At 43.8% G+C, this 23,229-nt stretch overlaps 9 non-coding genes across 9 annotated transcripts; all 9 read right to left on the bottom strand.

Moving 5' to 3' along the window:
* Positions 1 to 8,466: 8,466 nt before the first annotated feature.
* TRNAH-GUG (transfer RNA histidin (anticodon GUG)) lies at positions 8,467 to 8,538 on the bottom strand. The gene has a single exon. It is a non-coding gene; the product is annotated as a tRNA-His (tRNA).
* A 1,285-nt stretch (positions 8,539 to 9,823) lies between these two features.
* Positions 9,824 to 9,905, bottom strand: TRNAS-AGA (transfer RNA serine (anticodon AGA)). The gene has a single exon. It is a non-coding gene; the product is annotated as a tRNA-Ser (tRNA).
* Positions 9,906 to 11,557: 1,652 nt separating this feature from the next.
* TRNAS-AGA (transfer RNA serine (anticodon AGA)) lies at positions 11,558 to 11,639 on the bottom strand. Its single transcript has one exon. It is a non-coding gene; the product is annotated as a tRNA-Ser (tRNA).
* A 295-nt stretch (positions 11,640 to 11,934) lies between these two features.
* TRNAH-GUG (transfer RNA histidin (anticodon GUG)) lies at positions 11,935 to 12,006 on the bottom strand. The gene has a single exon. It is a non-coding gene; the product is annotated as a tRNA-His (tRNA).
* Positions 12,007 to 13,291: 1,285 nt separating this feature from the next.
* TRNAS-AGA (transfer RNA serine (anticodon AGA)) lies at positions 13,292 to 13,373 on the bottom strand. The gene has a single exon. It is a non-coding gene; the product is annotated as a tRNA-Ser (tRNA).
* Positions 13,374 to 15,026: 1,653 nt separating this feature from the next.
* TRNAS-AGA (transfer RNA serine (anticodon AGA)) lies at positions 15,027 to 15,108 on the bottom strand. Its single transcript has one exon. It is a non-coding gene; the product is annotated as a tRNA-Ser (tRNA).
* A 1,655-nt stretch (positions 15,109 to 16,763) lies between these two features.
* TRNAS-AGA (transfer RNA serine (anticodon AGA)) lies at positions 16,764 to 16,845 on the bottom strand. Its single transcript has one exon. It is a non-coding gene; the product is annotated as a tRNA-Ser (tRNA).
* Positions 16,846 to 18,498: 1,653 nt separating this feature from the next.
* TRNAS-AGA (transfer RNA serine (anticodon AGA)) lies at positions 18,499 to 18,581 on the bottom strand. The gene has a single exon. It is a non-coding gene; the product is annotated as a tRNA-Ser (tRNA).
* A 1,653-nt stretch (positions 18,582 to 20,234) lies between these two features.
* On the bottom strand, positions 20,235 to 20,316 carry TRNAS-AGA (transfer RNA serine (anticodon AGA)). The gene has a single exon. It is a non-coding gene; the product is annotated as a tRNA-Ser (tRNA).
* Between the last annotated feature and the right edge of the window lie 2,913 nt (positions 20,317 to 23,229).

Genomic DNA, 23,229 nt, shown 5'->3' with positions numbered 1-23,229 from the left:
CCAGTTGTCCCAGATATCTCTTCCCTATTGACAGCCATTGATTCCGAAGCCACATTTTTTTCAGTCATAGACCTCAAGAATGCGTTTTTCAGTGTTCCCATTCATCCAGACAGCCAGTTTCTTTTCGGATTTTGTTTAAATGGAAGGAGCTATATGTTCACACGCGCTCCTCAAGGTTTCACAGAAAGTCCTAGTATTTACAGTCAAGCACTCAAGAGACAACTAGACAATATTCACATGCCAACTGACACTGCCCTACTCCAGTATGTCGATGATCTACTGATCACAGCCCGTTCTGAACGTGCTTGCGAGCGAGCATCCCTTACAGTCTTGTATTTCCTAGCCGAGATGGGGCACAAGGTGTCCCCTTCTAAGCTTCAATTCTGTGTCCAGCAAGTGATCTACTTAGGCCACTTACTGTCCAAGAGGGGTAGGCAGTTGACACCCGACCGTATCCAGTTAATAGCGAGTCTTCCTCAGCCCAAGACCCAGAAGGAGGTACGTGCTTTTATCGGCCTTACTTCTTATTGCAGACAATGGATTCCTCAGTATGCATTTCTAGCTAAACCACTGATACAGTTAACGACACAGGAGGCAGCCGTATCGACTGTCCTCCCTTGGACATCTGAACATACACTTAGTTTCAATGAGTTAAAGAAAGCTTTATGTCAAGCTCCAGTCCTAGCAACACCGAACTACAGTAAGCCTTTTACACTTTTCGTCACTGAACGCGAAGGTACAGCATTATCTGTTCTCACACAAGATCAAGCAGGACAATACAAGCCCTGTGCTTATTTTTCGAGCACATTAGATCCTGTAGCCCAGGCTCTGCCTGCGTGCCTCAAGTCAGTTGCAGCCACAGCACTAGCTATCAGACAAAGTGATTCCATAGTGTTAGGACACTCCCTGACAGTACAAGTTCCACACTCCGTGGAAGTTCTTTTAAATCGAACACAAACTCAGCACTTGACGATTGCACGTTTAACAGGTTATGAATTGACACTGTTCCAGCCACACATAGAAATCAGACGCTGCAACGTCCTAAACCCTGCTACATTGTTACCATCAGCTACTTTGAATCCTGCCACACACGACTGTGTGGAAGTTGTTAACATTACGACAAAACCAAGACAAGATCTGACAGATATTCCATTACCAGATCCAGACCTGACACTTTATGTGGATGGTTCATGTATGAGAACAAGTACAGGAGAACTAGTAGCCGCGTATGCAGTGACTACTGACACTGAAGTTATTGAAACACACCGTATTGCAGCAGAGCTAGTTGCTCTGACACAAGCCTGCATACACGCCAAGAATCTGAAAGTTAATGTTTACACAGATTCACGTTACGCATTTGGAGTCGTACACGACTTTGGAGTGCTCTGGCAGGAGAGAGGTTTCATGACTTCTCATGGAACCAAGATTCAGCATGGTCTCCTTATTCAGGCTCTGTTAGATGCTATACATTTACCGACATCTATTGCTATCATGAAGTGCAAAGCACATACGAAAGTTACTGACATTATTTCCCAAGGTAATGATCTAGCAGATCGCACAGCCAAGCTTACAGCACAGACACCAGACATTCCAGTTAATAAGACACTGACATACACTCCAGATCTGACTACCTGTATGACAGTTAAACACCCTACTCAAGATGTCATAGATATCCAGTTACATGCTACTCCCGATGAAATCAAGAAATGGTCCGAACAAGGAGGGGTCCAGACAGATCAAGGATGGTTAACGAAGGGTAGAACCACCTGGTTTCTCCCCGACTCTATGGTTCAAGTCATTATCAATACCGCACATAGTCCAGCACATTTAGGAGAAAAAGCTTTGTTAGATAGTATCCAGAACATTTGGTTCAACAAGCATTTACGAGCTGCAGCCAAGCAGAAAGTCCGTACCTGTATGATATGTTGCCAGTTTAATCCAGGTAAAAGTGTGCCGGTGGAACAAGGTGGATTCCAACCTCCTGACCACCCTTTTGAAGTCCTCCAAATGGATTATATTCAGATGGAGCGATGTCGAGGTTTCAAGTATGTCCTTGTAGTTGTATGCGCTTTGTCCAGGTGGACGGAGGCATATCCAGTTCCAGATTACACAGCCACGACTACTGCCAAGCAGTTGGTTCGTGAGTTCTTCCCCCGTTACGGACTCCCTAGAGTCGTATATTCTGATAACGGCCAGCCATTCTCATCTGAGTTGATGAAACACGTTTCCCTTTTGTTAGGGTACCAGTGGAAGTTCCATTGTGTACGCCATCCTGAAGCAGCTGGTCTCGTAGAGAGACATAATCAGACCCTGAAAATCCGAATTGCAAAAGTTTGTCAAGAGAAAGGTGTGGACTGGCTAGTAGCTCTGCCAGTTGCTCTGTTCTACATGCGCATGGTCGCACATTCCAGATCAGGTCTGTCCCCGTACGAGGTCGTATTCGGCCGCCCCCCTAACATGTGGGGTACACCTAGACCTCGAAGTATTACCGATGTTTCAAGTAATATGCTGACAGATTACCTAGCTTCCTTGATGTCTGCCCTCAACTCTTGTCGTTCACAGGTTGCTGCCGCATTTCCAGACAATACCGAGGTGGCACCGCATGAAATCGTTCCCGGATCCATGGTCTTAGTGAGAAATTTTGATTGTTCAAATCCGCTGGAGCCTCGCTGGAAGGAGCCCCGACAGGTCCTCTTGGCCACCCGTACAGCCGTGAAGTTGGAGGGACGAAAAGGCTGGGTGCATCTTTCGCACATCAAAAAATTTTATGGATTGAAACCAGTTTCAAAGAACATTTCCGAACATTTAAAAGACTGCCAAAGTACTATTCTTAAGGACTGTCCCGCAAAAGACATTGCTACGAACCCTTCCCTGTTAGAGAAAACTCCGCAACAGGAGTATAAACTTAAGTTAAGGTCTAGTAAAAATAAGTCAGCCAGTTTGATTGTCTAAGTCCTCCCCTAGGTGAAACGGTTAGACCGGTTTCTGACATGTATAAAATAGACCCCCATAGTGAGAGAGTTAGTCAAAACTCAATCCGATGTATCGTTTTTCTAAGTTTCATATTATTTCTCAGCATTATGATTTCCTGCACCAGTTATGCATTTTACTTGTATTTTCCAGTTTCTCATGTAAATAAGTCTGCTAATGTTACAGTAGAGCACACGTTTAGTGATCTGCCTCCTCATGAACTCTCTTACCGCCTCGCTATGCGTAACAATTCTTTTATCCGCATGTTACATTATTCACACCAGACCAGCAATGCCACTAATTGTTGGGTGTGTGGTCGACTCCCCCCTTTCCAGACACCGAAGGGAGTTCTACCACTCTTTCCGTATCCCTTTTCACATAATGGTTCGTGTGGAGCATGGTCCACGTTAACGTCATCCTCAACAGATATGTCTTTCCTTAACAGTACATGTTTCCCAGACAAGCAAGGTCTTCCCCACAGAACAGGGTTAGATCTAGAGAATGAAGTTTACAATTTAGGAAATTATTCTTCGAATTTCATGGTCCTGAATGTTCAGTCTGCTACTACTCCAGACTTACCTGCTATTTCGGTACTACCAGTCAAAGGCGAATTATGTGTCCGAAATAATGGTTCCGTACATGTAGGACACAGCGATTGTACTACTATTGTCAAGTATAGTGACAGTGGGAAATCTATTTTCAAAGCTTCACGTCATTCTTATTTTATTTGTGGTCAAACCGCATATGTTCGTCTGCCCCTCGATTGGGAGGGAACCTGTTACATTGCCTTCCTACTACCACCAGTTTTCCTAGCTCCATCTGATTATCATAGAAACACACATCTAGTACACCTTAGACATAGAAGGGAGATTGAGTCCCCAATTGTCGATTATACTGAAACTGCTCTAGAACAGTATACAGATTTCAATAGAGGTTTCTTCTTCTTTATAGGACCTATCCAGAATAGTAAGCTAATCCGTAGGTTAACCAGAACCCTTGAAGCTGTAGTAAATGAGACTGCCTCTGCTCTAGGTAACTTAACCAAAGAGCAATCTGCTGTGAGATTTGTCGTGCTCCAGAATCGTCTCGTCCTTGACGTCATATTGGCCGATAGGGGCGGGGCCTGTAGAGTCATCGGATCTAGTTGCTGCATTTTCATTCCAAATAACGCACCGTCTGTTTATTCAGCTATAACCAGACTCCATAAAATTGCCCATCTGTTACACCAAGACCCAGGCACCTGGACATGGTCCGGTTGGTTCTGGAATATAATTTCCGCCTGGGGATGGAAAGTCTTGTCCTTTCTAGGTATTACAGTAGCGATCATATTCAGCTGCTGCCTCTGTATACAATGTGGCCCTGCGATTTGCGGCATTTGTGCTACCTCTTGTATTCCTAGTCCCAAGTCCCGTTCTAAAACCCGTTCCCAGAAAATTCGAGACGAACAATTGATGCTGTATGAAATGATAGATGGTATCATGAATATTGATGTTTCCTGATGGAAACGTAGTGACAAGGAGGGAATGTGGAAAAGTAAATTTTGCCATGTTCTGTGTCCCTACGCGTCCTCCATCATATGTTATGTGTGCATGATTAATATGCATATGTATTCCCCATGATCGATTAAAGACGCAATTATAGTTGTGTCCATCTCTAGTATGCCAGTTTCCAGTTCTCGTGAAAGCTACGAGTATCAGGCCTATGTAAAGTTACGTTGCCACGTTTCTCAGTGTGCACGTTATTTCATTGTAAAGTCCCCGTTTCTAGGCCTCAAAAGGGCCCGGACACCAGATTCAGCTCCTGTCTTCTGAGTCCTCGCTGAGGAGCGATACAGCCCCCACCTGTATCCCTGACCCTTCACTTACTTCCTGCCTCACAGTGCCCGGTTCAGCCTGGCTCTGCCTCTGAGTCTGCCAAGAGTATGTTTTGATTCTAGTTATCAGTCCAGCCCTCCTTCTCCGCATTCCTAAGCTACTGAATCGCATCAATAGTTTCCGTCATTGTCTAGCCTTTACGTCTCCATGTAAGAGAAATACTGCATTTAATGGTCATTTAATATTCTTCATCACGCACTACATGTAGAATAATGCATGCTCCAGTCTTAGAATCAAGTTAGCCTTTCCCCTCCTGACTTCTAGTTTATATCAACATGTTCTCTAAACATCAGATACTAGATACTGTTTAGGTACATGTCGCCCTGACTCTCCAGACTCTCCAGACTTCAGTCTCTGCTCCTAGCACAGAGTTCATAGCCCCCAGCTTCTCCTAGTAACACGTCATTGCCAGTTTGCGCGCACCATCAGGTTAGAGGTCCCGGCTCCTTAGGTAGCCCCCTCCGTGTTTCCGCCCCATTCATGACATATTCTGCTACGTTTGCATCACATGTCTATGTATACGCCCCTGTTACACCCATTTTTCACCCTTATCTTTCGCGACTGCTATTGACTACACCCACTGCTCCGCCTATCATATGTATTGTAATGCAACTGTTTTAGTATATATGTTCGTGTATTGTTATTAAATGTTAGCGCGCTCATCCCAGATCCTGCCCGGCAGCTGTCGGGGCCCCCCTGTCAGGCCCTGCCATCCTACTCCTGTGCAGGTTGTCCTGTTCCTGTCCTTTATGCTGTAATAAACCTGCAAAACTCCTACTACCTCGAATCTTGACTCTTATTTATTGAGCTATCTGTTATTCATTTATCCATTCAAAAATAGAGGTATTATTTATTTATTTACCACAAAAGGCTTTGTCTCCTCAGTGGTTGATAGGCTAAAACCGTTTCCTGGCCGCCTGCTTGTGAACTGCCAGAAGTCAAAGATCACACATACACTTGTGGGCCTGTGATGGGACACCAATGCAGAGAAACACACCTGGCGCAGATCTTCTATTCTGTCTATTAGACCTGCATCTCCCCTGTACCTCCTCAAGCCATCTGTATGTGAAGCAAGAAAAAGTTAAGGAGCGGTCCATCTACACTTTTATAGGGTGGATGCTGCCGTGAGCTCCTCCCAGCTAATCACACAAACAGCAGTAAAGCAAGATAACTACACAGTTAGGGGGGACGGCATGGTTAGGTTTTTGAGGAATTATTGAAACTGACCTCAGTGACAAATGATCAGAGCTGTGGCTAATGACTGCGTGCCCAATTATGATGAAGCAAGCACCATGGCTCGTAGGGGCCCCACAACACGCTTTTCTTAGCTCATTGAATTAAAGTATACACCTCTGCCATGTATGAGTGGTAAAGGCTTGTTAATTTGGTTGCTTTTCCAATTCACGTCTGACAACAAGATGAAGGAACATTGGGGCATCAGAAGCTTTGGAAAGTAGCCACCAACCTCAGAGAAAGAGAGAAAGAGGGAAAAGGCAGTATGAGGTGTGGAGAAAACAGCAGCAGGTACAAGGAGCTCAAATGAGATTAATGGCGCCTAAATAGAGCACATAAAGGAACAGTTACAAAACTAAGAAAAGGGAAAGAAAGACTAGGAAAAAAACACGGAAAGAGCCTGTAGATAAAATTCTCTTCCTGAGACAGCAGGCTAAGAGAAATTACACAGGGAGCAGTTAAGCTTGTAACACGGGGAGAATAGAAAAGAAAATGCAGTTTTATGAAGTGTGTTTGCCTAATCCATCAAGCACTTTTGTTTTATTTTTCTATTTGCTTCTTTTATTGGTAAAGTAAGTTTCAAGTGAATGAATGGTATGACTGAGAGAGCCAGGGTATAATAATTTGAAGTGTTTGCACCAGCGCTAATGTAGGACGAGAGTTATAGCAAAGGTATGAAAGGGGTAGCGATAATAAATATGTGAAAGGGCAATAGTGACACCAAAATAAGCCACCTATTTATAAAACTGACATGGAAGAAATTCTAAAGGTTAACTTCTGAAATTGTAGCCGATGTTAAAAAGTTTCTCGTTGTTGTCAGGATTCGAAGCTGCGCAGGGAGACCCCAATGGATTTCTAGTCCAATGCCTTAACCACTCGGCCACAACAACTGACTGCAAGGTTTGTGCAAATAATCTGTATGAAAGTTTTCAAGGTGTCCCACAGCAAATTCCTGGTATTCTGCAATGCACTTTTTAAAAATAATGTTTTTTTCAGCAGGCACATTCTCTCCTAAAAACAAAAATTGCATGAGTATATCTCTAGTTTGGAAAAGGATAGGCTTTCATGCATACTCTCATGTGGCACTCAAGTTTTTGGGACCCTATTGCACTCTGTTTTCGTGCTGCTTTTAGTCTTTGGCCCATATTACATAAGTCTACCATCTTTGAGTATTTGAGGCTCTTTTGTAAGTGCTTTATCTTTTTTACTTGAAGAGCTATATAATAAAGGGGTCAGGGAAAGATTGCATTTATGGAAGATAAAAGAAGGCACACTTGTCTCACCAAATGCCGTAGAGAAACCTGATGTTTTACTCATGTTATCCTTAGTTTGTTTTTGTTAGACCTTGCATTCTTAAGGTGGCCTCAACCCTACCCTATTGCTTTTCACCTACGCATTTTGCTGTATCTTTTTGTAGGCCTTAGGACTCTGATCACTTTATTGCTACTAATCAGTGCTGAAGTGCACGTGCTTCTTCCCTAATCATGTGTGTAATTGGAGTATACCTGACTGACAGATTTAATTTACTTGAAAGCCCCTTGTAAAGTGGTATACCATATACCCAGGGACTGATTGTGCCGCCCAAAGAAGTAGCAATTCAAACCTGTCTCAAGCCTGCTACTGCAGTGCCTGTGCTGCAGTGTACTGCCACTTCGACTTGCCATTTAAAACTACTTGCCAAGCCTTAAACTCCAATTTTATTACATATAATTAACCCCTAAGGTAGGCCCTAGGTAGTTCTAGGGGCAGCATGCTATGTAAGTAAAAGGTAAGACATGTACTGTGGTAGTTTGCATGTCCTGGTAGTACCAAACAGTCTATTACATTTTTCACTACTGTGAGGTCTGCCCCTCTCATAGGTTAGCATTGGGTATTCCCTTATACTTTTTGGGGGGTAATTCCATATCAGAGAGGAGAAGCTTTATTTATTTATTGATAAATCCTATTTACTGGTGAGGTTGGATTTAACTTTACTATGTTTTAAATGCCATTTTTAGAGAGTGAGCATTTCTATGCACTTACTGCTCTATTTGCCTGAAAACCTGTCTGCAATTGACGTCTCGATTGGGCTGCGAGACAGCTACATTTGTGCATTCCCTCTAGACAGCCACAACACAGGTCACTCAACTGCAACTGCATTCATCTGCATTCTGATTGGCATGGGGGAGAGCTCCATTCCCCCCACCGCAAATAGGTTCAAGAACGATAATTAATGTCAGTAGGTACAATATAGCTACATCTTATAATCATGTGTGTTTAAATAATTTGTCGTTAGATCGTTTAAATATTTTAAAGGATCTGTTTTTAATAGACATTTTACAAAAACAACTGGTACATTTGGTAATTCTGTAAAAGAAAATCCCAACTGCCGTGACATTGCCAAGCACAATGCCGTGACTCGGATTCGAACCGAGGTTGCTGCGGCCACAACGCAGAGTACTAACCACTATACGATCACGGCGAGCTACTTGGGCTCAATATCATACAGTGACATGGAGAATTTATAATTCTGAACACTCAGGGAACTCCTGTGATAGGCTGAATGTGTTCATTGCTTCCTCATTCCTTATACAAAGGCTTTGTCTCCTCAGTGGTTGATAGGCTGAAACCGTTTCCTGGCCGCCTGCTTGTGAACTGCCAGAAGTCAAAGATCACACATACACTTGTGGGCCTGTGATGGGACACCAATACAGAGAAACACACCTGGCGCAGATCTTCTATTTTGTCTATTAGACCTGCATCTCCCCTGTACCTCCTCAAGCCATCTGTATGTGAAGCAAGAAAAAGTTAAGGAGCGGTCCATCTACACTTTTATAGGGAGGATGCTGCCGTGAGCTCCTCCCAGCTAATCACACAAACAGCAGTAAAGCAAGATAACTACACAGTTAGGGGGGACTGCATGGTTAGGTTTTTGAGGAATTATTGAAACTGACCTCAGTGACCCATGATCAGAGCTGTGGCTAATGACTGCACGCCCAATTATGATGAAGCAAGCACCATGGCTCGTAGGGGCCCCACAACACGCTTTTCTTAGCTCATTGAATTAAAGTATAAACCTCTGCCATGTATGAGTTGTAAAGGCTTGTTAATTTGGTTGCTTTTCCAATTCACGTCTGACAACAAGATGAAGGAACATTGGGGCATCAGAAGCTTTGGAAAGTAGCCACCAACCTCAGAGAAAGAGAGAAAGAGGGAAAAGGCAGTATGAGGTGTGGAGAAAACAGCAGCAGGTACAAGGAGCTCAAATGAGATTAATGGCGCCTAAATAGAGCACGTAAAGGAACAGTTACAAATCTAAGAAAAGGGAAAGAAAGACTAGGAAAAAAACACGGAAAGAGCCTGTAGATAAAATTCTCTTCCTGGGACAGCAGGCTAAGAGAAATTACACAGGGAGCAGTTAAGCTTGTAACACGGGGAGAATAGAAAAGAAAATGCAGTTTTATGAAGTGTGTTTGCCTAAACAGCAAGCACTTTTGTTTTATTTTTCTATTTGCTTCTTTTATTGGTAAAGTAAGTTTCAAGTGCATGAATGGTATGACTGAGAGAGCCAGGGTATAATAATTTGAAGTGTTTGCACCAGCGCTAATGTAGGACGAGAGTTATAGCAAAGATATGAAAGGGGTAGCGATAATAAATATGTGAAAGGGCAATAGTGACACCAAAATAAGCCACCTATTTATAAAACTGACATGGAAGAAATTCTAAAGGTTAACTTCTGAAATTGTAGCCGATGTTAAAAAGTTTCTCGTTGTTGGCAGGATTCGAACCTGCAAGGGGGGACCCCAATGGATTTCTAGTCCATCGCCTTAACCACTCGGCCACAACAACTAACTGTAAGTTTTGTGCAAATAATTTGTATGAAAGTTTTCAAGGTGTGCCACAGCAAATTCCTGATATCCTGCAATGCACTTTTTAAAAATAATGTTTTTTTCAGCAGGCACATTCTCTCCTAAAAACAAAAATAAGGCTACATCTTATAATGATGTGTGTTTAAATAATTTGTCAGTAGATCGTTTAAATATTTTAAAGGATCTGTTTTTAATAGACATTTTACAAAAACACCTGGTACATTTGGTAATTCTGTAAAAGAAAAACCCAACTGCTGTGACATTGCCAACCACAATGCCGTGACTCGGAGTCGAACCGAGGTTGCTGCAGCCACAATGCAGAGTACTAACCACTATACGATCACAGCGAGCTACTTGGGCTCTATAACATACAGTGACATGGAGAATTTAAAATTCGAAACACTCAGGGAACTCCAGTGATAGGCTGAATGTGTTCATTGCTTCCTCATTCCTTATACAAAGGCTTTGTCTCCTCAGTGGTTGATAGGCTGAAACCGTTTCCTGGCCGCCTGCTTGTGAACTGCCAGAAGTCAAAGATCACACATACACTTGTGGGCCTGTGATGGGACACCAATGCAGAGAAACACACCTGGCGCAGATCTTCTATTTTGTCTATTAGACCTGCATCTCCCCTGTACCTCCTCAAGCCATCTGTATGTGAAGCAAGAAAAAGTTAAGGAGCGGTCCATCTACACTTTTATAGGGAGGATGCTGCCGTGAGCTCCTCCCAGCTAATCACACAAACAGCAGTAAAGCAAGATAACTACACAGTTAGGGGGGACTGCATGGTTAGGTTTTTGAGGAATTATTGAAACTGACCTCAGTGACCCATGATCAGAGCTGTGGCTAATGACTGCACGCCCAATTATGATGAAGCAAGCACCATGGCTCGTAGGGGCCCCACAACACGCTTTTCTTAGCTCATTGAATTAAAGTATAAACCTCTGCCATGTATGAGTGGTAAAGGCTTGTTAATTTGGTTGCTTTTCCAATTCACGTCTGACAACAAGATGAAGGAACATTGGGGCATCAGAAGCTTTGGAAAGTAGCCACCAACCTCAGAGAAAGAGAGAAAGAGGGAAAAGGCAGTATGAGGTGTGGAGAAAACAGCAGCAGGTACAAGGAGCTCAAATGAGATTAATGGCGCCTAAATAGAGCACATAAAGGAACAGTTACAAATCTAAGAAAAGGGAAAGAAAGACTAGGAAAAAAACACGGAAAGAGCCTGTAGATAAAATTCTCTTCCTGGGACAGCAGGCTAAGAGAAATTACACAGGGAGCAGTTAAGCTTGTAACACGGGGATAATAGAAAAGAAAATGCAGTTTTATGAAGTGTGTTTGCCTAAACAGCAAGCCCTTTTGTTTTATTTTTCTATTTGCTTCTTTTATTGGTAAAGTAAGTTTCAAGTGCATGAATGGTATGACTGAGAGAGCCAGGGTATAATAATTTGAAGTGTTTGCACCAGCACTAATGTAGGACGAGAGTTATAGCAAAGATATGAAAGGGGTAGCGATAATAAATATGTGAAAGGGCAATAGTGACACCAAAATAAGCCACCTATTTATAAAACTGACATGGAAGAAATTCTAAAGGTTAACTTCTGAAATTGTAGCCGATGTTAAAAAGTTTCTCGTTGTTGGCAGGATTCGAACCTGCACGGGGGGACCCCAATGGATTTCTAGTCCATCGCATTAACCACTCGGCCACAACAACTGACTGTTAGTTTTGTGCAAATAATCTGTATGAAAGTTTTCAAGGTGTGCCACAGCAAATTCCTGATATCCTGCAATGCACTTTTTAAAAATAATGTTTTTTTCAGCAGGCACATTCTCTCCTAAAAACAAAAATAAGGCTACATCTTATAATCATGTGTGTTTAAATAATTTGTCAGTAGATCGTTTAAATATTTTAAAGGATCTGTTTTTAATAGACATTTTACAAAAACACCTGGTACATTTGGTAATTCTGTAAAAGAAAAACCCAACTGCTGTGACATTGCCAACCACAATGCCGTGACTCGGAGTCGAACCGAGGTTGCTGCAGCCACAATGCAGAGTACTAACCACTATACGATCACGGCGAGCTACTTGGGCTCAATAACATACAGTGACATGGAGAATTTAAAATTCGAAACACTCAGGGAACTCCAGTGATAGGCTGAATGTGTTCATTGCTTCCTCATTCCTTATACAAAGGCTTTGTCTCCTCAGTGGTTGATAGGCTGAAACCGTTTCCTGGCCGCCTGCTTGTGAACTGCCAGAAGTCAAAGATCACACATACACTTGTGGGCCTGTGATGGGACACCAATGCAGAGAAACACACCTGGCGCAGATCTTCTATTTTGTCTATTAGACCTGCATCTCCCCTGTACCTCCTCAAGCCATCTGTATGTGAAGCAAGAAAAAGTTAAGGAGCGGTCCATCTACACTTTTATAGGGAGGATGCTGCCGTGAGCTCCTCCCAGCTAATCACACAAACAGCAGTAAAGCAAGATAACTACACAGTTAGGGGGGACTGCATGGTTAGGTTTTTGAGGAATTATTGAAACTGACCTCAGTGACCCATGATCAGAGCTGTGGCTAATGACTGCACGCCCAATTATGATGAAGCAAGCACCATGGCTCGTAGGGGCCCCACAACACGCTTTTCTTAGCTCATTGAATTAAAGTATAAACCTCTGCCATGTATGAGTGGTAAAGGCTTGTTAATTTGGTTGCTTTTCCAATTCACGTCTGACAACAAGATGAAGGAACATTGGGGCATCAGAAGCTTTGGAAAGTAGCCACCAACCTCAGAGAAAGAGAGAAAGAGGGAAAAGGCAGTATGAGGTGTGGAGAAAACAGCAGCAGGTACAAGGAGCTCAAATGAGATTAATGGCGCCTAAATAGAGCACATAAAGGAACAGTTACAAATCTAAGAAAAGGGAAAGAAAGACTAGGAAAAAAACACGGAAAGAGCCTGTAGATAAAATTCTCTTCCTGGGACAGCAGGCTAAGAGAAATTACACAGGGAGCAGTTAAGCTTGTAACACGGGGAGAATAGAAAGGAAAATGCAGTTTTATGAAGTGTGTTTGCCTAAACAGCAAGCACTTTTGTTTTATTTTTCTATTTGCTTCTTTTATTGGTAAAGTAAGTTTCAAGTGCATGAATGGTATGACTGAGAGAGCCAGGGTATAATAATTTGAAGTGTTTGCACCAGCGCTAATGTAGGACGAGAGTTATAGCAAAGATATGAAAGGGGTAGCGATAATAAATATGTGAAAGGGCAATAGTGACACCAAAATAAGCCACCTATTTATAAAACTGACATGGAAGAAATTCTAAAGGTTAACTTCTGAAATTGTAGCCGATGTTAAAAAGTTTCTCGTTGTTGGCAGGATTCGAACCTGCGAGGGGGGACCCCAATGGATTTCTAGTCCATCGCCTTAACCACTCGGCCACAACAACTAACTGTAAGTTTTGTGCAAATAATCTGTATGAAAGTTTTCAAGGTGTGCCACAGCAAATTCCTGATATCCTGCAATGCACTTTTTAAAAATAATGTTTTTTTCAGCAGGCACATTCTCTCCTAAAAACAAAAATAAGGCTACATCTTATAATCATGTGTGTTTAAATCATTTGTCAGTAGATCGTTTAAATATTTTAAAGGATCTGTTTTTAATAGACATTTTACAAAAACACCTGGTACATTTGGTAATTCTGTAAAAGAAAAACCCAACTGCTGTGACATTGCCAACCACAATGCCGTGACTCGGAGTCGAACCGAGGTTGCTGCAGCCACAACGCAGAGTACTAACCACTATACGATCACGGCGAGCTACTTGGGCTCAATAACATACAGTGACATGGAGAATTTATAATTCGAAACACTCAGGGAACTCCAGTGATAGGCTGAATGTGTTCATTGCTTCCTCATTCCTTATACAAAGGCTTTGTCTCCTCAGTGGTTGATAGGCTGAAACCGTTTCCTGGCCGCCTGCTTGTGAACTGCCAGGAGTCAAAGATCACACATACACTTGTGGGCCTGTGATGGGACACCAATGCAGAGAAACACACCTGGCGCAGATCTTCTTTTTTGTCTATTAGACCTGCATCTCCCCTGTACCTCCTCAAGCCATCTGTATGTGAAGCAAGAAAAAGTTAGGGAGCGGTCCATCTACACTTTTATAGGGAGGATGCTGCCGTGAGCTCCTCCCAGCTAATCACACAAACAGCAGTAAAGCAAGATAATTACACAGTTAGGGGGGACTGCATGGTTAGGTTTTTGAGGAATTATTGAAACTGACCTCAGTGACCCATGATCAGAGCTGTGGCTAATGACTGCGCACCCAATTATGATGAAGCAAGCACCATGGCTCGTAGGGGCCCCACAACACGCTTTTCTTAGCTCATTGAATTAAAGTATAAACCTCTGCCATGTATGAGTGGTAAAGGCTTGTTAATTTGGTTGCTTTTCCAATTCACGTCTGACAACAAGATGAAGGAACATTGGGGCATCAGAAGCTTTGGAAAGTAGCCACCAACCTCAGAGAAAGAGAGAATGAGGGAAAAGGCAGTATGAGGTGTGGAGAAAACAGCAGCAGGTACAAGGAGCTCAAATGAGATTAATGGCGCCTAAATAGAGCACATAAAGGAACAGTTACAAATCTAAGAAAAGGGAAAGAAAGACTAGGAAAAAAACACGGAAAGAGCCTGTAGATAAAATTCTCTTCCTGGGACAGCAGGCTAAGAGAAATTACACAGGGAGCAGTTAAGCTTGTAACACGGGGAGAATAGAAAAGAAAATGCAGTTTTATGAAGTGTGTTTGCCTAATCCAGCAAGCACTTTTGTTTTATTTTTCTATTTGCTTCTTTTATTGGTAAAGTAAGTTTCAAGTGCATGAATGGTATGACTGAGAGAGCCAGGGTATAATAATTTGAAGTGTTTGCACCAGCGCTAATGTAGGACGAGAGTTATAGAAAAGATATGAAAGGGGTAGCGATAATAAATATGTGAAAGGGCAATAGTGACACCAAAATAAGCCACCTATTTATAAAACTGACATGGAAGAAATTCTAAAGGTTAACTTCTGAAATTGTAGCCGATGTTAAAAAGCTTCTCGTTGTTGGCAGGATTCGAGCCTGCGCAGGGGGACCCCAATCGATTTCTAGTCCATCGCCTTAACCACTCGGCCACAACAACTGACTGTAAGTTTTGTGCAAATAATCTGTATGAAAGTTTTCAAGGTGTGCCACAGCAAATTCCTGATATCCTGCAATGCACTTTTTAAAAATAATGTTTTTTTCAGCAGGCACATTCTCTCCTAAAAACAAAAATAAGGCTACATCTTATAATCATGTGTGTTTAAATCATTTGTCAGTAGATCGTTTAAATATTTTAAAGGATCTGTTTTTAATAGACATTTTACAAAAACACCTGGTACATTTGGTAATTCTGTAAAAGAAAAACCCAACTGCCGTGACATTGCCAACCACAATGCCGTGACTCGGATTCAAGCCGAGGTTGCTGCAGCCACAACGCAGAGTACTAACCACTATACGATCACGGCGAGCTACTTGGGCTCAATAACATACAGTGACATGGAGAATTTATAATTCGAAACACTCAGGGAACTCCAGTGATAGGCTGAATGTGTTCATTGCTTCCTCATTCCTTATACAAAGGCTTTGTCTCCTCAGTGGTTGATAGGCTGAAACCGTTTCCTGGCCGCCTGCTTGTGAACTGCCAGAAGTCAAAGATCACACATACACTTGTGGGCCTGTGATGGGACACCAATGCAGAGAAACACACCTGGCGCAGATCTTCTATTTTGTCTATTAGACCTGCATCTCCCCTGTACCTCCTCAAGCCATCTGTATGTGAAGCAAGAAAAAGTTAAGGAGCGGTCCATCTACACTTTTATAGGGAGGATGCTGCCGTGAGCTCCTCCCAGCTAATCACACAAACAGCAGTAAAGCAAGATAACTACACAGTTAGGGGGGACTGCATGGTTAGGTTTTTGAGGAATTATTGAAACTGACCTCAGTGACCCATGATCAGAGCTGTGGCTAATGACTGCGCGCCCAATTATGATGAAGCAAGCACCATGGCTCGTAGGGGCCCCACAACACGCTTTTCTTAGCTCATTGAATTAAAGTATAAACCTCTGCCATGTATGAGTGGTAAAGGCTTGTTAATTTGGTTGCTTTTCCAATTCACGTCTGACAACAAGATGAAGGAACATTGGGGCATCAGAAGCTTTGGAAAGTAGCCACCAACCTCAGAGAAAGAGAGAAAGAGGGAAAAGGCAGTATGAGGTGTGGAGAAAACAGCAGCAGGTACAAGGAGCTCAAATGAGATTAATGGCGCCTAAATAGAGCACATAAAGGAACAGTTACAAATCTAAGAAAAGGGAAAGAAAGACTAGGAAAAAAACACGGAAAAAGACCCTGTAGATAAAATTCTCTTCCTGGGACAGCAGGCTAAGAGAAATTACACAGGGAGCAGTTAAGCTTGTAACACGGGGAGAATAGAAAAGAAAATGCAGTTTTATGAAGTGTGTTTGCCTAATCCAGCAAGCACTTTTGTTTTATTTTTCTATTTGCTTCTTTTATTGGTAAAGTAAGTTTCAAGTGCATGAATGGTATGACTGAGAGAGCCAGGGTATAATAATTTGAAGTGTTTGCACCAGCGCTAATGTAGGACGAGAGTTATAGAAAAGATATGAAAGGGGTAGCGATAATAAATATGTGAAAGGGCAATAGTGACACCAAAATAAGCCACCTATTTATAAAACTGACATGGAAGAAATTCTAAAGGTTAACTTCTGAAATTGTAGCCGATGTTAAAACGCTTCTCGTTGTTGGCAGGATTCGAGCCTGCGCGGGGGGACCCCAATCGATTTCTAGTCCATCGCCTTAACCACTCGGCCACAACAACTGACTGTAAGTTTTGTGCAAATAATCTGTATGAAAGTTTTCAAGGTGTGCCACAGCAAATTCCTGATATCCTGCAATGCACTTTTTAAAAATAATGTTTTTTTCAGCAGGCACATTCTCTCCTAAAAACAAAAATAAGGCTACATCTTATAATCATGTGTGTTTAAATCATTTGTCAGTAGATCGTTTAAATATTTTAAAGGATCTGTTTTTAATAGACATTTTACAAAAACACCTGGTACATTTGGTAATTCTGTAAAAGAAAAACCCAACTGCCGTGACATTGCCAACCACAATGCCGTGACTCGGATTCAAGCCGAGGTTGCTGCAGCCACAACGCAGAGTACTAACCACTATACGATCACGGCGAGCTACTTGGGCTCAATAACATACAGTGACATGGAGAATTTATAATTCGAAACACTCAGGGAACTCCAGTGATAGGCTGAATGTGTTCATTGCTTCCTCATTCCTTATACAAAGGCTTTGTCTCCTCGGTGGTTGATAGGCTGAAACCGTTTCCTGGCCGCCTGCTTGTGAACTGCCAGAAGTCAAAGATCACACATACACTTGTGGGCCTGTGATGGGACACCAATGCAGAGAAACACACCTGGCGCAGATCTTCTATTTTGTCTATTAGACCTGCATCTCCCCTGTACCTCCTCAAGCCATCTGTATGTGAAGCAAGAAAAAGTTAAGGAGCGGTCCATCTACACTTTTATAGGGAGGATGCTGCTGTGAGCTCCTCCCAGCTAATCACACAAACAGCAGTAAAGCAAGATAACTACACAGTTAGGGGGGACTGCATGGTTAGGTTTTTGAGGAATTATTGAAACTGACCTCAGTGACCCATGATCAGAGCTGTGGCTAATGACTGCGCGCCCAATTATGATGAAGCAAGCACCATGGCTCGTAGGGGCCCCACAACACGCTTTTCTTAGCTCATTGGATTAAAGTATAAACCTCTGCCATGTATGAGTGGTAAAGGCTTGTTAATTTGGTTGCTTTTCCAATTCACGTCTGACAACAAGATGAAGGAACATTGGGGCATCAGAAGCTTTGGAAAGTAGCCACCAACCTCAGAGAAAGAGAGAAAGAGGGAAAAGGCAGTATGAGGTGTGGAGAAAACAGCAGCAGGTACAAGGAGCTCAAATGAGATTAATGGCGCCTAAATAGAGCACATAAAGGAACAGTTACAAATCTAAGAAAAGGGAAAGAAAGACTAGGAAAAAAACACGGAAAGAGCCTGTAGATAAAATTCTCTTCCTGGGACAGCAGGCTAAGAGAAATTACACAGGGAGCAGTTAAGCTTGTAACACGGGGAGAATAGAAAAGAAAATGCAGTTTTATGAAGTGTGTTTGCCTAATCCAGCAAGCACTTTTGTTTTATTTTTCTATTTGCTTCTTTTATTGGTAAAGTAAGTTTCAAGTGCATGAATGGTATGACTGAGAGAGCCAGGGTATAATAATTTGAAGTGTTTGCACCAGCGCTAATGTAGGACGAGAGTTATAGCAAAGATATGAAAGGGGTAGCGATAATAAATATGTGAAAGGGCAATAGTGACACCAAAATAAGCCACCTATTTATAAAACTGACATGGAAGAAATTCTAAAGGTTAACTTCTGAAATTGTAGCCGATGTTAAAAAGCTTCTCGTTGTTGGCAGGATTCGAGCCTGCGCGGGGGGGACCCCAATGGATTTCTAGTCCATCGCCTTAACCACTCGGCCACAACAACTGACTGTAAGTTTTGTGCAAATAATCTGTATGCAAGTTTTCAAGGTGTGCCACAGCAAATTCCTGATATCCTGCAATGCACTTTTTAAAAATAATGTTTTTTTCAGCAGGCACATTCTCTCCTAAAAACAAAAATAAGGCTACATCTTATAATCATGTGTGTTTAAATAATTTGTCAGTAGATCGTTTAAATATTTTAAAGGATCTGTTTTTAATAGACATTTTACAAAAACACCTGGTACATTTGGTAATTCTGTAAAAGAAAAACCCAGCTGCCGTGACATTGCCAACCACAATGCCGTGACTCGGATTCAAGCCGAGGTTGCTGCAGCCACAACGCAGAGTACTAACCACTATACGATCACGGTGAGCTACTTGGGCTCAGTAACATACAGTGACATGGAGAATTTATAATTCGAAACACTCAGGGAACTCCAGTGATAGGCTGAATGTGTTCATTGCTTCCTCATTCCTTATACAAAGGCTTTGTCTCCTCGGTGGTTGATAGGCTGAAACCGTTTCCTGGCCGCCTGCTTGTGAACTGCCAGAAGTCAAAGATCACACATACACTTGTGGGCCTGTGATGGGACACCAATGCAGAGAAACACACCTGGCGCAGATCTTCTATTTTGTCTATTAGACCTGCATCTCCCCTGTACCTCCTCAAGCCATCTGTATGTGAAGCAAGAAAAAGTTAAGGAGCGGTCCATCTACACTTTTATAGGGAGGATGCTGCCGTGAGCTCCTCCCAGCTAATCACAAAAACAGCAGTAAAGCAAGATAACTACACAGTTAGGGGGGACTGCATGGTTAGGTTTTTGAGGAATTATTGAAACTGACCTCAGTGACCCATGATCAGAGCTGTGGCTAATGACTGCGCGCCCAATTATGATGAAGCAAGCACCATGGCTCGTAGGGGCCCCACAACACGCTTTTCTTAGCTCATTGAATTAAAGTATAAACCTCTGCCATGTATGAGTGGTAAAGGCTTGTTAATTTGGTTGCTTTTCCAATTCACGTCTGACAACAAGATGAAGGAACATTGGGGCATCAGAAGCTTTGGAAAGTAGCCACCAACCTCAGAGAAAGAGAGAAAGAGGGAAAAGGCAGTATGAGGTGTGGAGAAAACAGCAGCAGGTACAAGGAGCTCAAATGAGATTAATGGCGCCTAAATAGAGCACATAAAGGAACAGTTACAAATCTAAGAAAAGGGAAAGAAAGACTAGGAAAAAAACACGGAAAGAGCCTGTAGATAAAATTCTCTTCCTGGGACAGCAGGCTAAGAGAAATTACACAGGGAGCAGTTAAGCTTGTAACACGGGGAGAATAGAAAAGAAAATGAAGTTTTATGAAGTGTGTTTGCCTAATCCAGCAAGCACTTTTGTTTTATTTTTCTATTTGCTTCTTTTATTGGTAAAGTAAGTTTCAAGTGCATGAATGGTATGACTGAGAGAGCCAGGGTATAATAATTTGAAGTGTTTGCACCAGCGCTAATGTAGGACGAGAGTTATAGCAAAGATATGAAAGGGGTAGAGATAATAAATATGTGAAAGGGCAATAGTGACACCAAAATAAGCCACCTATTTATAAAACTGACATGGAAGAAATTCTAAAGGTTAACTTCTGAAATTGTAGCCGATGTTAAAAAGTTTCTCGTTGTTGGCAGGATTCGAACCTGCGAGCGGGGACCCCAATGGATTTCTAGTCCATCGCCTTAACCACTCGGCCACAACAACTAACTGTAAGTTTAGTGCAAATAATCTGTATGAAAGTTTTCAAGGTGTGCCACAGCAAATTCCTGATATCCTGCAATGCACTTTTTAAAAATAATGTTTTTTTCAGCAGGCACATTCTCTCCTAAAAACAAAAATAAGGCTACATCTTATAATCATGTGTGTTTAAATAATTTGTCAGTAGATCGTTTAAATATTTTAAAGGATCTGTTTTTAATAGACATTTTACAAAAACACCTGGTACATTTGGTAATTCTGTAAAAGAAAAACCCAACTGCTGTGACATTGCCAACCACAATGGCGTGACTCGGATTCGAACCGAGGTTGCTGCAGCCACAACGCAGAGTACTAACCACTATACGATCAAGGCAAGCTACTTGGGCTCAATAACATACAGTGACATGGAGAATTTATAATTCGAAACACTCAGGGAACTCCAGTGATAGGCTGAATGTGTTCATTGCTTCCTCATTCCTTATACAAAGGCTTTGTCTCCTCAGTGGTTGATAGGCTGAAACCGTTTCCTGGCCGCCTGCTTGTAAACTGCCAGAAGTCAAAGATCACACATACACTTGTGGGCCTGTGATGGTACACCAATGCAGAGAAAAACACCTGGCGCAGATCTTCTATTCTGTCTATTAGACCTGCATCTCCCCTATACCTCCTCAAGCCATCTGCATGTGAAGCAAGAAAAAGTTAAGGAGCGGTCCATCTACACTTTTATAGGGAGGATGCTGCCGTGAGCTCCTCCCAGCTAATCACACAAACAGCAGTAAAGCAAGATAACTACACAGTTAGGGGGGACTGCATGGTTAGGTTTTTGAGGAATTATTGAAACTGACCTCAGTGACCCATGATCAGAGCTGTGGCTAATGACTGCGCGCCCAATTATGATGAAGCAAGCACCATGGCTCGTAGGGGCCCCACAACACTCTTTTCTTAGCTCAATTAAAGTATAAACCTCTGCCATGTATGAGTGGTAAAGGCTTGTTAATGGGGGGGCGGAGCTAGCAGGCGTCCATGTAAGACGCGCGAGCGCGGAGCTCCTTACCGATGACCCGCTAAACTCCTACAAACCCATCCTGAAACGGCCCTGCCGGCATTAAAAACTGTGGGGGACCTTCGCACGAGACCTCGGTGGGACAGAGGCCCCTTTGTCCGGCGGAGGACGGACGCGGTGCGACTTGGTGCTGCAGTGCACGGAGCGTCACGGACCCAGGCCGCGATCCCCGGCCTGACCTGGAGGGCTGCCCGAGTTACGTCGCAGTGCGTGCGGCGTGTGTGACCGAGGTGGTCCCGGCCATCCGCAGAGGCACCTGGTCGGCTGTTACACTCGCGACCGGCACTGAGAAGCAGCGGAGAGGACTGACCCCTGGCCGGTATCGACGAGCGGAGAGGGCTGCAAGAGGGTGCGCTGAGCACGCATTGCCTGTGGGGGGGCCCTGAGGAGACTTGCGAATTTGACGGCGGGGAGTACTGTTCGCCGACTCCCGGCGTCAGGCTCCACGCAGAGGAAGGACCTCGGAGGAGCGGTGTGTAGCCTGACCCCAAGTACTGAAGCAATTTGACCGCCCACTGGGCGAACGGACTACGTGGGGTACTGCCCAGAGACACGTTCTGCGAAACGGCTGAATCTGCATTCTGGTGTTGGAGGCCGCCATCTTGGGCAACGGTCCCGCGACATTCCACCCTGGACGGGGGAGTCCTGCCCCGCTTCACCCACCGCTAAGCCTGACCACGAATCATAGGTGGTGGTTCCCACACCTCTGTGCCTGTCGGCTGTATGTCCACTAGACCTGCCATGGGGAAAGGGGACAGGTCGCAGCCCAAGCTGTCTTTCGACCAGAGGAGGGCGAAGGGGGCCGAGGGGGCAGCACAAACTTCCCCTCCACGCCCTACGGCGTCCGAGAACTCCCTATGTTCCGAAATACGGGACATGCTGGGGACCATGGAAAAAGGCCTACAGGTCAGCATGACAGAGATTAGCACCAAAATCGACGCGCTGACGTACCGGATGGACCGCATGTCCGAGAGGGTCGACAAACATGCGGAGAGGCTGGACATGGCGGAGAGACGGCTCACAGAGGCGGAAGAGGCTCAATCGGAGTGGGATAAGGACCGCAGACAGTTTGGTCGACTGCTCCAGGTAATCCAAGATAAGACAGAGGATTTGGAGGCGCGCTCAAGGCGCTCCAACCTACGCATTACGGGTGTGGCGGAAACCACTAGCACCGGCAAAATGGAGCTGTTTGTGGAGAAACTCCTTCGGACCCTGTTAGGGGAAGATGTATTCTCCCCTATGTTTATTGTTGAAAGGGCCCACCGCACTCTGGGGCCGAAACCACAACCTGGCCTCCCGCCACGACCGATCATAGCAAAGCTGCTAAATTACCGTGATAGAGACTTGGCACTGCGACTGGCCAGAGAAAAGGGGAAGCTACAGTTCGAGGGCATGAACATCTCCCTATTCCCGGACTTCACGGCGAGAGTACAGGAGGAAAGGAAGCGCTTTGCCCCCTACAAGAAGCAGCTGAAAGACCTGGGGCTCGACTACGCCATGCTGTACCCTGCGAGGCTTCGCATCAACAGGCAAGGTCACTCGCACTTTTTCACCGACCCAGTAGAACTTAAGAAATCCTTAAAGGAATGGGAGAAGGACAACCGCAAGAGTCAGGGTAGTCGGCGAGAGGACCTAGATGCCCCCTCCCACTTGAGTGACCAGGAGTAACCGGACGCATAAGAGACGCTGCTGAACTGTTGACGCTGGGCGGCGCAAAGACTTACATACAATCAGTGGGGACCCACCGAGTCATGTCTTTTGGGTGAGATCTAACTGTTTACTCCCGGTCTGGTTTGTTGGCGCTGTGGATTGGGTGGGGGCCGCTCAACTCACCGAGGGGGGCCGGGGGGTTGGCC

This window comes from Lissotriton helveticus, chromosome 12 (genome assembly GCF_964261635.1).
Source record: "Lissotriton helveticus chromosome 12, aLisHel1.1, whole genome shotgun sequence".
NCBI classification, from domain to species: domain Eukaryota; kingdom Metazoa; phylum Chordata; class Amphibia; order Caudata; family Salamandridae; genus Lissotriton; species Lissotriton helveticus.
The sequence above is the reverse complement of the archived record's forward strand: the minus strand, read 5'-3'. Positions and strand labels throughout refer to the sequence as shown.